Genomic DNA, 15,008 nt, shown 5'->3' with positions numbered 1-15,008 from the left:
GTCAGAGCAGAGCCAGATGGCGCACCGGACAGTAAACAGTGCATGTCCGGTGCACCACCAGACTGGCCGGTGCCCCAGAAGACAGAAGCTCCAACAGTTAGAATCCAACGGCCGTGTGATGTGGCAGGCGCATCGTACAGTGTTCGGTGGCGCACCGGACTGTCCGATGTGCCATGCGACAGCCAGCCTCCCAACGGCCAGTTTTGGTAGTTGGGGCTATAAATACCCCAACCACCCCACCATTCATTGCATCCAAGTTTTCCAACTTCCTACACCTTACAAGAGCTATAGCATTCAATACAAGACACACCAAAGAGATCAAATCCTCTCCCAAGTCCATAGTTCATTCCAAATCAAATAGTGACTAGTGAGAAAGTGACTTGTGTTCATTTGAGCTCTTGCGCTTGGATTGCTTCTTTTTCTCATTCTTTCTTGTGATCAACTCAATTGTAACCAAGGCAAGAGACACCAATTGTGTGGTGGTCCTTGCGGGGACTTTGTGTCCCGTACTCCCGTTTGATTGAGAAGAGAAGCTCACTCGGTCTAAGTGACCATTTGAGAGAGGGAAAGGGTTGAAAGAGACCCGGTCTTTGTGACCACCTCAACGGGGAGTAGGTTTGCAAGAACCGAACCTCGGTAAAACAAATCATCGTGTCTCACTCTTTATTTGCCCGCGATTTGTTTTTCACCCTCTCTCTCGGACTCGTTCATATTTCTAACGCTAACCCGGCTTGTAGTTGTGCTTAAGTTTATAAATTTCAGATTCGCCCTATTCACCCCCCTCTAGGCGACTTTCAATTGGTATCAAAGCCCGGTGCTTCATTATAGCTTAACCGCTCGAAGTGATGTCGGGAGATCACGCCAAGAAGATGGTGATCGACGGTGAAAAGTCCGGTACAATCCACGGGAAGGCTCCATCAAGGGAGTCCGCCAATAATAAGAAGGATGGATCCCCTTCGCGCATTCGATCACACAAGAGTGGCGAGAAGAAGAAGAAAATGAAGAAAGTGGTCTACTACGAGACCGATTCTTCCTCGCCCTCTACATCTGGATCCGACGCCGCGTCCGTCACTTCTAAGCGCCAAGAGCGCAAGAAGTACAGTAAGACCCCCCTACACTATCCTCACATTCCTAAGCATACTCCATTACTTTCCGTCCCATTAGGCAAACCACCGACATTTGACGGTGAAGATTATTCTAGGTGGAGTGATATGATGAGATATCACCTAACCTCACTCCACAAAAGTATATGGGATGTTGTTGAGTTTGGTGTACAGGTACCATCCGTAGGGGATGAAGATTATGATGAGGACGAGGTGGCCCAAATCGTGGACTTCAACTCCCAAGCCACCACTATACTCCTCACCTCTCTAAGTCGAGAGGAGTATAACAAGGTGCAAGGATTGAAGAGCGCCAAAGAGATTTGGGACATACTCAAAACCGCGCACGAAGGAGACGAGGTGACCAAGATCACCAAGCGAGAGACGATCGAGGGGGAGCTCGGTCGCTTCCGGCTTCGCCAAGGGGAGGAGCCACAAGAAATGTACAACTGGCTCAAGACCTTGGTGAACCAAGTGCGCAACCTCGGGAGCACCAAATGGGATGACCATGAAATGGTCAAGGTTATTCTTAGATCACTCGTTTTTCTTAACCCTACGCAAGTTCAATTAATACGTGGTGATCCTAGATATACACTAATGTCTCCCGAGGAAGTAATAGGAAAATTTGTGAGCTTTGAGTTGATGATCAAAGGCTCAAAGAAAATCATTGAGCAAGATGGCCCCTCCACGCACGAAGCACAACCGGTCGCATTCAAGGCAACAGAGGAGAAGAAGGAAGAGTCTACATCAAGTAGACTCCCCATTGATGCCTCCAAGCTCGACAATGAGGAGATGGCGCTCATCATCAAAAGCTTTCGCCAAATCCTCAAGCAAAGTAGGGGAAAGGACTACAAATCCCGCTCCAAGAAAGTGTGCTACAAGTGTGGTAAGCCCGGTCACTTTATTGCAAAATGTCCATTATCAAGTGACAGTGACAGGGATAATGACAAGAAGGGCAAGAGGAGAGAAAAGAAGAGGTACCACAAGAAGAGGGGTGGCGATGCCCATGTGTGCCGCGAGTGGAACTCCGACGAAAGCTCCACCGACTCCTCATCCGACGAGGACGCCGCCAACATCGCCGTCACCAAAGGACTCCTCTTCCCCAACGTCGGCCACAAGTGCCTCATGGCAAAGGACAGCAAAAGGAAGAAGGTAAAATCAAAATCCTCCACTAAATATGCAACCTCTAGTGATGAGGATAATTCTAGTGATGAAGAGGATAATTTGCGCACCCTTTTTGCCAACCTAAACATGCAACAAAAGGAAAAATTAAATGAATTAATTAGTGCTATTCATGAGAAGGATGAACTCTTGGACTCCCAAGAGGACTTCCTAATTAAGGAAAATAAGAAGCATGTTAAGGTTAAAAATGCTTACGCTCTAGAAGTAGAAAAATGTGAAAAACTATCTAGTGAGCTAAGCACTTGCCATGATATTATTGCCAATCTTAGAAATGAAAATGCTAAAATAATTGCTAAGGTTGATTCAAATGTATGTGATGATTCAATTTCCAATCTTAGAGATGATAATGTTAGTTTACTTGCTAAGATTGAAGAATTGAATATCTCTCTTGCTAGCCTTAGAAACGAGAATGAAAGATTAATTGCTAAGGCTAAGGACTTAGATGTTTGCAATGTTACCATTTCCAATCTTAGAAGTGAAAATGACATTTTACATGCTAAGATTGTTGAACTAAAATCTTGCAAACCCTCTACATCTACCGTTGAGCATGTTTCCATTTGCACTAGATGTAGAGACATTAATGTTGATGCTATTCATGATCACCTAGCTTTAATTAAGAAACAAAATGATCACATAGCTCAACTTAATGCCAAAATTAATGAGCATGACTTAGAAAATGAAAATTTTAAATTTGCTAGAAGCATGCTCTATAGTGGGAGACGCCCTGGCATCAAGGATGGCATTGGCTTCCAAAAGGGGGACAATGTCAAACTTAATGCCCCTCCTAAAAGATTGTCTAACTTTGTTAAGGGCAAGGCTCCCATGCCTCAGGATAACGAGGGTTACATTTTGTACCCTGCCGGTTATCCCGAGCACAAAATTAGGAGAATTCACTCTAGGAAGTCTCACTCTGGCCCTAAACATGCTTTTATGTATAAGGGTGAGACATCTAGCTCTAGGCAATCAACCCATGCAAAATTGCCTAAGAAGAAGACTCCTAATACATCAAATGATCCTAACATTTCATTTAAAACTTTTGATGCATCTTATGTTTTAACTAACAAATCCGACAAGGTAGTTGCCAAATATGTTGGGGGCAAGCACAAGGGGTCAAAGACTTGTGTTTGGGTACCGAAAGTTCTTGTATCTAATGTCAAAGGACCCAAAACCATTTGGGTACCTAAAATCAAGAACTAAACTTGTTTTGTAGGTTTATGCATTCGGGGGCTCATGTTGGATCATCGACAGTGGGTGCACAAACCATATGACAGGGGAGAAGAAGATGTTCTCCTCCTACGAGAAAAACCAAGATCCCCAACGAGCTCTCACATTCAGGGATGGGAATCAAGGTTTGGTCAAAGGATTGGGTAAAATAGCTATATCACCTGACCATTCCATTTCCAATGTTTTTCTTGTAGATTCTTTAGATTACAACTTGCTTTTAGTTTCGCAATTATGTAAAATGGGTTACAACTGTCTTTTTACGGATATAGGTGTTACTGTCTTTAGAAGAAGTGATGATTCAGTGGCATTTAAGGGAGTGTTAGAGGGTCAGCTATACTTAGTTGATTTTGATAAAGCTGAACTCGACACTTGCTTAATTGCTAAGACTAACATGGGCTGGCTCTGGCATCGCCGACTAGCACATGTTGGAATGAAGAATCTTCACAAGCTTCTAAAGGGAGAACACATTTTGGGACTAACAAATGTTCATTTTGAGAAAGACAGGATTTGTAGCGCATGTCAGGCAGGGAAGCAAGTTGGTGTTCATCATCCACACAAGAACATCATGACGACTGACAGGCCACTCGAGCTCCTACACATGGACCTATTTGGCCCGATTGCTTACATAAGCATCGGCGGGAGTAAGTACTGTCTAGTTATTGTGGATGACTATTCTCGCTTCACTTGGGTGTTCTTTTTACAGGAAAAATCTCATACCCAAGAGACCTTAAAGGGATTCTTGAGACGGGCTCAAAATGAGTTCGGCTTAAGGATTAAAAGGATTAGAAGCGACAACGGGACGGAGTTCAAGAACTCACAAATCGAAGGCTTCCTTGAGGAGGAGGGCATCAAGCATGAGTTCTCTTCTCCCTACACGCCACAACAAAATGGTGTAGTGGAGAGGAAGAATATAACTCTATTGGACATGGCAAGGACCATGCTTGATGAGTACAAGACTTCGGATCGGTTTTGGGCCGAGGCGCTCAACACCGCTTGCTACGCCATCAACCGGTTGTATCTACACCGAATCCTCAAGAAGACATCATATGAACTCCTAACCGGAAAAAGCCCAATGTTTCATATTTTAGAGTCTTTGGTAGCAAATGCTTTATTCTTGTTAAAAGAGGTAGAAAATCAAAATTTGCTCCTAAGGCTGTAGAAGGCTTTTTACTAGGATATGATTCAAACACAAGGGCATATAGAGTCTTTAACAAGTCCTCTGGACTAGTTGAAGTTTCTTGTGACATTGTGTTTGATGAGACTAACGGCTCTCAAGTAGAGCAAGTTGATCTTGATGAGCTAGATGATGAAGAGGCTCCATGCGTCGTGCTAAGGAACATGTCCATTGGGGATGTGTGTCCTAAGGAATCCGAAGAGCCTCCACAAGCACAAGATCAACCATCTTCCTCCATGCAAGCATCTCCACCGACTCAAGATGAGGATGAGGCTCAAAATGATGAAGGAGAAGATCAAGAAGATGAGCCACCTCAAGAGGAGAGCAATGATCAAGGGGGAGATGCCCATGATCAAGACAAGGAAGATGAACAAGTTCTAAGACCGCCCCACCCAAGAGTCCACCAAGCAATACAACGAGATCACCCTGTGAACACCATCCTCAGCGATATTCAAAAGGGGGTAACTACTCGATCTCGTGTTGCTCTTTTTTGTGAACATTACTCTTTTGTTTCCTCTATTGAGCCACACAGGGTAGATGAAGCACTTCAAGATTCGGATTGGGTGGTGGCGATGCAAGAGGAGCTCAACAATTTCACAAGGAATGAGGTATGGCATTTAGTTCCACGTCCTAACCAAAATGTTGTAGGAACCAAGTGGGTCTTCCGCAACAAACAAGATGAGCATGGTGTGGTGACAAGGAACAAAGCCCGACTTATGGCCAAGGGATATTCACAAGTCGAAGGTTTGGATTTCGGTGAAACCTATGCACCCGTGGCTAGGCTAGAATCAATTCGCATTTTACTTGCCTATGCTGCTTACCATGGCTTCAAGCTTTACCAAATGGATGTGAAAAGTGCCTTCCTCAATGGACCAATCAAGGAAGAGGTCTATGTTGAGCAACCTCCCGGCTTTGAAGATAGTGAGTTCCCTAACCATGTTTACAAACTCTCTAAGGCGCTTTATGGGCTTAAGCAAGCCCCAAGAGCATGGTATGAATGCCTAAGAGATTTCCTTATCACTAATGGCTTCAAAGTCGGAAAGGCCGATCCTACTTTATTTACTAAAACTCTTGCAAATGATTTGTTTGTATGCCAAATTTATGTTGATGATATTATATTTGGGTCTACTAACGAATCTACATGTGAGGAATTTAGTAGGATCATGACACAAAAATTCAAGATGTCTATGATGGGGGAGTTGAAGTACTTCTTAGGTTTTCAAGTGAAGCAACTCCAAGAGGGCACCTTCATTAGCCAAACGAAGTATATTCAAGACATTCTAAACAAGTTTGGGATGAAGGATGCCAAGCCCATCAAGACACCTATGGGAACCAATGGGCATCTCGACCTCAACACGGGAGGTAGATCCGTAGATCAAAAGGTATACCGGTCGATGATAGGTTCTTTACTATATTTATGTGCATCTCGACCGGATATTATGCTTTCCGTATGCATGTGTGCAAGATTCCAAGCCGATCCTAAGGAAGCTCACCTTAGGGCCATAAAACGAATCTTGAGATATTTAGTTTATACTCCTAAGTTTGGCCTTTGGTACCCTAGGGGATCCACATTCGATTTAATTGGTTATTCGGATGCCGATTGGGTAGGGTGTAAAATTAATAGAAAGAGCACATCGGGGACTTGCCAGTTCTTGGGAAGGTCTCTGGTGTCTTGGGCTTCAAAGAAGCAAAATTCCATAACTCTTTCTACCGCCGAAGCCGAGTACATTGTCGCAGGCCATTGTTGCGCGCAATTGCTTTGGATGAGGCAAACCCTTAGGGACTATGGTTACAAATTAACCAAAGTTCCTCTTCTATGTGATAATGAGAGTGCAATTCGCATGGCGGATAATCCCGTTGAGCATAGCCGCACCAAACACATAGCCATTCGGTATCATTTTCTAAGGGATCACCAACAAAAGGGAGATATCGAGATTATATATATTAACACCAAAGAACAATTAGCCGATATCTTTACCAAGCCACTAGATGAACAAACCTTTAACAAACTTAGGCATGAGCTAAATATTCTTGATTCTTGGAATTTCTTTTGATGTTTTGCACACATAGCTCATAAATATACCTTTGATCATATCTCTTTTATGCTATGACTAATGTGTTTTCAAGTGTATTTCAAACCAAGTCATAGATTGAAAGGGAATTGGAGTCTTCGGCGAAGACAAAGGCTTCCACTCCACTCCATCAAATTACTCATCCTTCGCCGTCACTCCACATTGCTCTCCAACTTTGGTATAATCTTCACTCATATTTTGTTCACCAAAGGGGGAGAAAGTAGTTATAAGGGGCTTATATTTCACTCAAGTATCCGTTTTTGGCGATTCATGCCAAAGGGGGAGAATAGCCCAAAGCAAAAGGACCGCACCACCACCAATTTCGAAAATTGTGTTAAGAAAAGATTGTTCAAATGTTGAATTTTCCAATTGGTATTTTGTTTTTGATATAATTTCAAATTGGTACACCTCTTTCAAAATTAATATCTAAAACCCTCTTGAACACTAAGAGGAGGATTTCACTAAGGGGGAGTTTTGTTTAGTCAAAGGAAAAGCATTTGAAACGGGGGGAGAAAATTTCAAATCTTGAAAATGCTTCTCAAAAATATTACTCTTTTATCCTTTGACCATTTGCAAAAGGTCTTTGAAAAGAATTTACAAAAGAATTTGCAAAAACAAAACATGTGGTGCAAGCGTGGTCCAAAATGTTAAAAATGAAGAAGTCAATCCATGCATATCTTATGAGAATATTTATTGGTTCAATTCCAAGCAACCTTTGCACTTACATTCTGCAAACTAGTTCAATTATGCACTTCTATACTTGCTTTGGTTTGTGTTGGCATCAATCACCAAAAAGGGGGAGATTGAAAGGGAAATAGGCTTACACCTTTTCCTAAATTGATTTTGGTGGTTGAATTGCCAAACACAAATAATTGGACTAACTAGTTTGCTCTAGACTATGAGTTCTACAGGTGCCAAAGGTTCACAACAAACCAATAAAAAGACCGACAAAGGATTCAAATAGAGAGAGCAAAAGTCAACCGAAGTGTGCCCTGGTCTGGCGCACCGGACTGTCCGGTGTGCCACCGGACAGTGTCTGGTGTGCCACCGGACAGTGTCCGGTGCACCAGGGTCTCCAACTCCGAACTGCTCACCTTCGGGAATTCTAGAGGCCACTCCGCTATAATTCACCGGACTGTCCGGTGTGCCAGCGGAGCAACGGCTACTTCGCGCCAACGGTCGTCTGCAAAAGGCATTAAATGCGCTACAGTGCGCGCCAGAGTCAGAGCAGAGCCAGATGGCACACCGGACAGTAAACGGTGCCTGTCCGGTGCACCACCGGACTGTCCGGTGCCCCAGAAGACAGAAGCTCCAATGGTCAGAATCCAACGGCCGGGTGACGTGGCAGGCGCACCGGACAGTGTCCGGTGGCGCACCGGACTGTCTTCTGTGCCATGCGACAGCCAGCCTCCCAACGACCACTTTTGGTAGTTGGGGCTATAAATACCCCAACCACCCCACCATTCATTGCATCCAAGTTTTCCAACTTCCTACACCTTACAAGAGCTATAGCATTCAATACAAGACACGCCAAAGAGATCAAATCCTATCCCAAGTCCATAGTCCATTCCAAATCAAATAGTGACTAGTGAGAAAGTGACTTGTGCTCATTTGAGCTCTTGCGCTTGGATTGCTTCTTTTTCTCATTCTTTCTTGTGATCAACTCAATTGTAACCAAGGCAAGAGACACCAATTGTGTGGTGGTCCTTGCAGGGACTTTGTGTCCCATTTGATTGAGAAGAGAAGCTCACTCGGTCTAAGTGACCATTTGAGAGAGGGAAAGGGTTGAAAGAGACCTGGTCTTTGTGACCACCTCAACGGGGAGTAGGTTTGCAAGAACCGAACCTCGGTAAAACAAATCATCGTGTCTCACTCTTTATTTGCCCGCGATTTGTTTTTCACCCTCTCTCTCGGACTCGTTCATATTTCTAACACTAACCCGGCTTGTAGTTGTGTTTAAGTTTATAAATTTCAGATTCACCCTATTCACCCCCCCCTCTAGGCGACTTTCAAGCAGCCCTTCCATCGACGCCGACCCGTACTGCTATTTAAAAAATTCAAAGCGAGGATGCCAGTGCCACCCCACCCCCATCCTCCTCGGATGTGCAGAAATATCAAATATCACTAAGGTGCGTCAACTCTATTCTTCATACTTCTGTTTCTGTTGTTCTCAAGGACTTGGATTCAACATAGTACTAACCTTGTTTAGTAGTGAAGACAAAAACAGTAGTGAATCAGGTTGTCGTGAAGCAGAATTAGGCATTGTCGTGAACCAAATGCAAACTGAAGTTGGGAGATTTGGAGGGTGCTATTCAAGTCGATATGGAGGAGTGTGATTTTTAGGTTGCAGCGAGCAGGGAAATGGATGTAGTTTTGTTGGGAATAAGGATGATGCTAATGGAGCCATTGAGCAGACACACCTCTCAATTTATCCCCTGTCTCGCCCTGGGTTGTTTCGGGGAGCAGCCACTGGGTTGTTTGGCTCAGATCTGACTCAATCAGTTACAAGTATGGTATTTGTTAGCTGATCCGGTCGGCGTTCATTGCTTTTGGGATCACATTGTCCGTGTGTTTCTTCTACGTTGCCATTGTGTTGAAGCTATTTTTGTTATATCAAAGTGGATTTCTGGCTGCGACATTATGCATATTCCTTCTTAATTCTTATACATGTTTGTTCATCTCCGGCTTCAGGAGGACAACTGCCAGCACACTGCTCACCAAGCAGTGGAGAGGAGGAGCATCACAGTGCACTTATCACTCAGCGAGGCATATGAACAGTAGTCTGGTGAGTTTACATTATGCATGTGATTCTTTTTTCTATTCAGTTATAACATTTGAGAATATTATGCATGTGATTCTTTTTTCTTGTGATGATTGGTATGATTGAAATGTTTTATTAGTATGCACAATTCAAACAAGTTTTGTGTGTTTATACGATCACAATGGACAATTGATCAATTGCTTATACAATAATCAATTCTTTCGTGGCTTCATCCACCTCATCGTTGGTTCTTCGTTGTTTCATAATAAGGGTCTGGTTCATAGAACCAGTCTGTGCTGCACTCTTGCCTATACGGGCTGTTTTGTTGTTGGGTTCGTGTAAATAAAAAAAGAGGAGTGACACAAACGATTAACTGTTGCCGAATTTCAACTTGTTTAGTAGTTCCTGATTTCCTAGCCCCATGCCTAGCATTTACGAAAGATCATTTGGAAAGAATCAATTGAATTTCTCTATGGGCCAAGCCTTATAGATGCATTGCAACTGGCAAAAAGTTAGTGGTTTTGATCTCATGTAGAAACTCACACGCTATTTTTGTTTGTGTTGACGCTTTCCTACTGATTGTAAGGAAAACTATAACTAAACTTGCATCTAAATTTTGTAGTCAGTTAACTATCATAGTTTTAGCTGCAAATTTGTATAACTCATCATGATGTACAATTTCTGTTGAGATCAACTCCTCTTCCCGCCGAAGGGAAATATAATAAAAAACATGTTGGCATAACAACTGCCTATAGTGATTAATTTGTAAGAAATGGACCAATCACCATTTCTGATTTCTCCTATCACAAAGCTCCCCTTCTTCGACACGTTTGCGACCATTCATATTTTCCATCTGCACAACCTAAAAGAGAAAGCCACATGTGAAAAATATTACAACTGGCACCAAGATGCAATTATGTACTGATTCAGAACAATAATAAAAAAATAGTGGGAGGAGAAACATATAGGACACGAGCAAAGGTGGCAATAATAAGCATGTCATTGACATGTAAAGGTAATGTTCTACTTTCAAGGCCAGATCCATACTGTTTAAACTAGAACAACATAATTGTCATCCTAATACTCAATCCAACACAGCCACCATACTAATTATCAGGCCTTATGTTCTCACTAAAACTTGGATTGAGTAATAGCAATTATTCATGGTGCACTCCAATTTTAACAACGCGAGCATGCCAACATGAAGCTCATGATCACAGTACTGACACAAGGGCAGCACCCTGAATTTAAATACCTGACACATATGCACCTAGGATCCTTTCAAAAAAGAAGATCATGCCCAATGCTCGAGGGTGCCACTGAAGACATGGACCTCTTGGGTCGGCTCCTCGATGAGCTCGACCTGCTACAGTGCCACTCCCCGGATGTAGACCTTGACATGGTGGACATGGACCTTCTTAAACATATTGTAGTTCACAAGTAAGGTGTACTGATACTAACCTTTTTAAAATCATTCCATGCTGCATTTTTGTCTTTCAAACATTCATTATTCATTTTCAGTTTGTAATTTGTACTAACACCTTTAGTGTTGTGAGGCGCTACATGTATTTTTAGTTGATCAGAAAATTGCTTACTGCAACGCAGGCCATACTTTTGATTCACATGCTAGCTAAATTTAGAGCTTCGATTAAAGGCTCTTCTCACTTAAGGAATTGTTCTTTTTGAATATATTTTTAAATTATTCATTGAGTTATGCTCATAGTTATGTTTTTGTTTGTTTGTTTGTTTGAATTCAGTCAAATAAACTGAGAAAGGTGTGGATCTTATTGCTTCATTATGTCATGATTATCATACCTCTAAATAACGTTTGAAAGAAATGATGGACAAGTCTCACAAGGCAATAGACACAGACATGGAACCCTTTCTCACATGCTTGAGCACATGCAGTCCAGTTAATGCAAAAACAATATCCACGTTAATGATTTAGTACTTGCATTAATCAGGAACTATGATGATTTCCATGTCACCGAGGAGGATGAGAAGATCTTGGACTGGGAGAGAAGTGCACCGAAGCAATGGCTGTCTCTCTACGCGTGACAGATCAAAACCAACATTAGCACAACACCGGGAATAACGGATCACACTCGTCAAATATGATTGTGTGCCTCTGCAACATATAGCAGGTAAATCATGATTTGTTTTCTTTTGTTGGTTAATTCATGAACCTTTTTATTAGAACATCAAGAACAACACATTTTTGTACAGGCAGAACAACTTTCAGAATTTTACCTGCCCGCCAGCCAGTTTGAACCAGTCAGGTAACAACATTTGAAATGATGTACTAATAAATTTGGCATAGGTTACAGGAACCGATGATGATCTTCCAGCATCATGTGAGAACAGAGAGGCATGAAATGCAGCGGACGCATCACTGGTAATGGAAGAGATACCATTGGGCTTGCTTCTAGTGGATGAGGTGGATTAATCTATCATCTGATTATTGAGGTGTTTATGGTTTCATATCTTAATAAAGTGTCACATTCATTTTTTGTCTCCTTTTCTCGTGTATGTTCAGAAAAGTCATCAGCATTACTAAATATCACTGCAAGCTTGGTCTTACTGGTATGTTCCCATCATATAATCATGCATGATCTCATTATTTGCCTTGGTGTATTATAAATTAACCATGCTAATATTATGGCATCTACCCTTGTGAGAAAGGACGAACGTATTACTAACCTGAATTTTCTAATTGGACCAAAATTGTATGAAGTGAATTGGTTGGATTTAGTCAAAGGTGGATTTATTGCAAATGTGCAGTGTGTAGAAGTATGGTGTCATATGACCAAAGAGTTCTTTATTGAGTACCTGAAAAAAGAAAATTCAAAGAAGAAGCAGATGAATCTGTGTTTCTTGCAGAGAAGATACATAAAATTCTACCCTTATTGTGCGCAAAATGAGGTTCACATGTTTCAGTTGATACTATTGTTACGCACCTCCAACAAGACATACTCTTATACTTCTGTAATAAGCAAAGAACATTTTTATGTTTGACAGTCTCACTTCAAGTCGATATGCAAACTGAATCGACCTGTTTCATTTTTATGGGGATGTTTTAGATGTCTCTACGGTTTGTGTCCAATGGATCGACCTGTTTCATTTTCTGTAAATCAAGAAACATATTCACAACTTAACCTTCTGTTTGTAGTGTGCATGAGCTTAATGAGGAGAGGAAAAACATGATTGTGACACACTTTGAACCAGCTGATGCAAGGTGTTGCTTCCCTTGTTAGGATGAGCATACTTTCAAGGTTTGTTGCTTTGATTTCTTTCTCAAGTCCTTTTGTTCTTTTAGGCACAAAACTGAACGTGTTTGCTTGGACCTCCAGTCCTGAGCTGTTCTATGTCGATGTCTCTGGTATGTCCGTCCAGGCTTGACAATAGCTTTGTGTTGTTATATCTCTGTTTTTGTGTGTGTGGGGGGGGGGGTAGGGGATACTTATTCTTCTGTATTTTTCAAGTACAATAACATGGTTATTATCATGCAAAATACCCTAATGATCTGAACAAAATACCCAAATGGGTTATTTAGTTCATGAACTGCAACTCTTGTCCACTGTGCGTGGAAGCACTGAACATGGTTGCTCCAAAGTTTGGCTAAGGATTCTACTTGTATTATCCTTTCACTCTTTACTTGTTGCAAATTAGTAATCCAATAACCTTCACTATGCCACCTTTAGCCTTACATTGTGCCTTGACAGCATACCTCATTATGACACCATTTCCTTCTGTCATTTATTTGCAGCGCATTGATATTTATAATTTAGGTGTACAAGATATCTATAGGTGGCAACAAGGTTTATATGCTGGTGAGTGTCAAGTGAATCTGGACGTGTGGTGTTCCATGTACATGTTTCTACGGGACAACTAAATGTGAAGACAACAAAATCGTATTAGTTGTATTTTAGTGAGACGTACAAAACAAAATAATTTCAGCTGCTATGATGTTTGATGTGCCCATCAATTATTGCAACATAGACTCCTATTCTTTTGAAGCGGCTGTAGTGGTTGCTGCTGCTTATTTTCCACACCCTTCATTTCCCATAATTGTTCTAAGTCAAACTTCTTAGAATTTGACGGAATTTATAAGAAAAACATAAAGATTTATGGCACCAAGCTAATATCACAAGATGCTCCATGAAATATATTTTCATAATTTGTTTATTTGGTGTTGCGAATATTGTTGAATTTTTCTATAAATTTACTTATTTTTCAAGTTTGATTTAGAACAACTCTATAAAATGATTTATTCAAGGACGGAGAGGGTGTACCATTAAGAACAGTATATATGCATGCAGGCTTGCGCAGCAGCAGCCACAACGCTGCTACAGCATGCAGTTTCGACCAGTATCAGGCATAGTGTCATACGTATGTTATATGGCTCAATCGGCAAATGAGATGCACTATCATGTAATCTAAATTTGTTTGACCAGCACTCTAATATTTTTTCAAATATATTTTTTGCCGTCGCAACGCACAGGCATTATACTAGTATATATATATATACACTAACTATTAAGAGAGGAGTGTAGACTGCCCTGCCTCCCTACCCCGCCCGCCCGCCCGCCCTCCTCCCCTCCCGACGTCAAGCCGACGTCGATGTGAAGTCGTTGCTTCTTCTCCCGCCGCCGCTCCACCCCCGGGCTAAGGCGCGCTCGTGCCCGTGAAGACCGAGGAGCCCGTGCCCGTGGCCACCGTCTCGTCTCCGCCCAGGGCGCTCCCGCCGCCGCGCCTCTGCCGCCAGTTCTGGAAGTCCGGCGACTACGTCGTCACGCACCGCAACCCCGATGCGGTCGGCCCCGGTAGGCTATCGATCGGAGGAATCTCGGCCCCAATTTCTACTGCCTCTTCGTTTTCCTTTTGATAGTTCCGATGGGGATGGTGATCAAGCTGAGTGAGATTTGCGATTTGGTGGTGCGTGCAGGTGGGCGGAACCGGTTGCGGATAACCCCAAGTTTCTGCACTCGAATGTGACTTCCCACAAGTGGGCTTTTGGCGGTATGGGACGATCCCCTCATTGTCTCGGGTGTAGAATTGGCTATACTACGCAAAACAATTGTTTTTAGGAATTGTTTTGGCTTCATTAGCATGAATAAGATAATCTACATATTTGTTCACCTGTACTGCTAACTCTGTCTTTTTTAAACGATGCGAACTTGTAGTTTGGATTATTATATGTTCCCTTAAGAAAATTGAACTCTCACTTCTGAATGAAACGAAGCACTCACTTCAGTGACACAAAAAGGACATTAAATATTCTTCAATAATGCTAGATGACTAATAGAATAGAATTTTGTATTTGCCATATAAACACCTATTTGTTTTTACAATGGTTATGCTTGAAAATTAGGCACCTTTTGAAAGTTCGGGACTGGTTCCACAAGCCTGTACCAAATGATGCACTCCTTTCTCATCATTCATAAGTAGAGAGTTAAACCATTGTACGCCTATGAAAAAAACATTAGCATTTTCAC

At 42.1% G+C, this 15,008-nt stretch overlaps 1 long non-coding RNA gene across 1 annotated transcript; it reads left to right on the top strand.

Moving 5' to 3' along the window:
* The first annotated feature begins 14,055 nt into the window (after positions 1-14,055).
* Positions 14,056-14,705, top strand: LOC109942240 (uncharacterized). Its single transcript, XR_002264926.3, has 2 exons — positions 14,056-14,336; positions 14,459-14,705. It is a non-coding gene; the product is annotated as an uncharacterized lncRNA (long non-coding RNA).
* Positions 14,706-15,008: the final 303 nt, after the last annotated feature.

The sequence above is a fragment of the Zea mays genome, chromosome 9 (assembly GCF_902167145.1).
Source record: "Zea mays cultivar B73 chromosome 9, Zm-B73-REFERENCE-NAM-5.0, whole genome shotgun sequence".
Lineage (NCBI taxonomy): Eukaryota > Viridiplantae > Streptophyta > Magnoliopsida > Poales > Poaceae > Zea > Zea mays.
The sequence above is the reverse complement of the archived record's forward strand: the minus strand, read 5'-3'. Positions and strand labels throughout refer to the sequence as shown.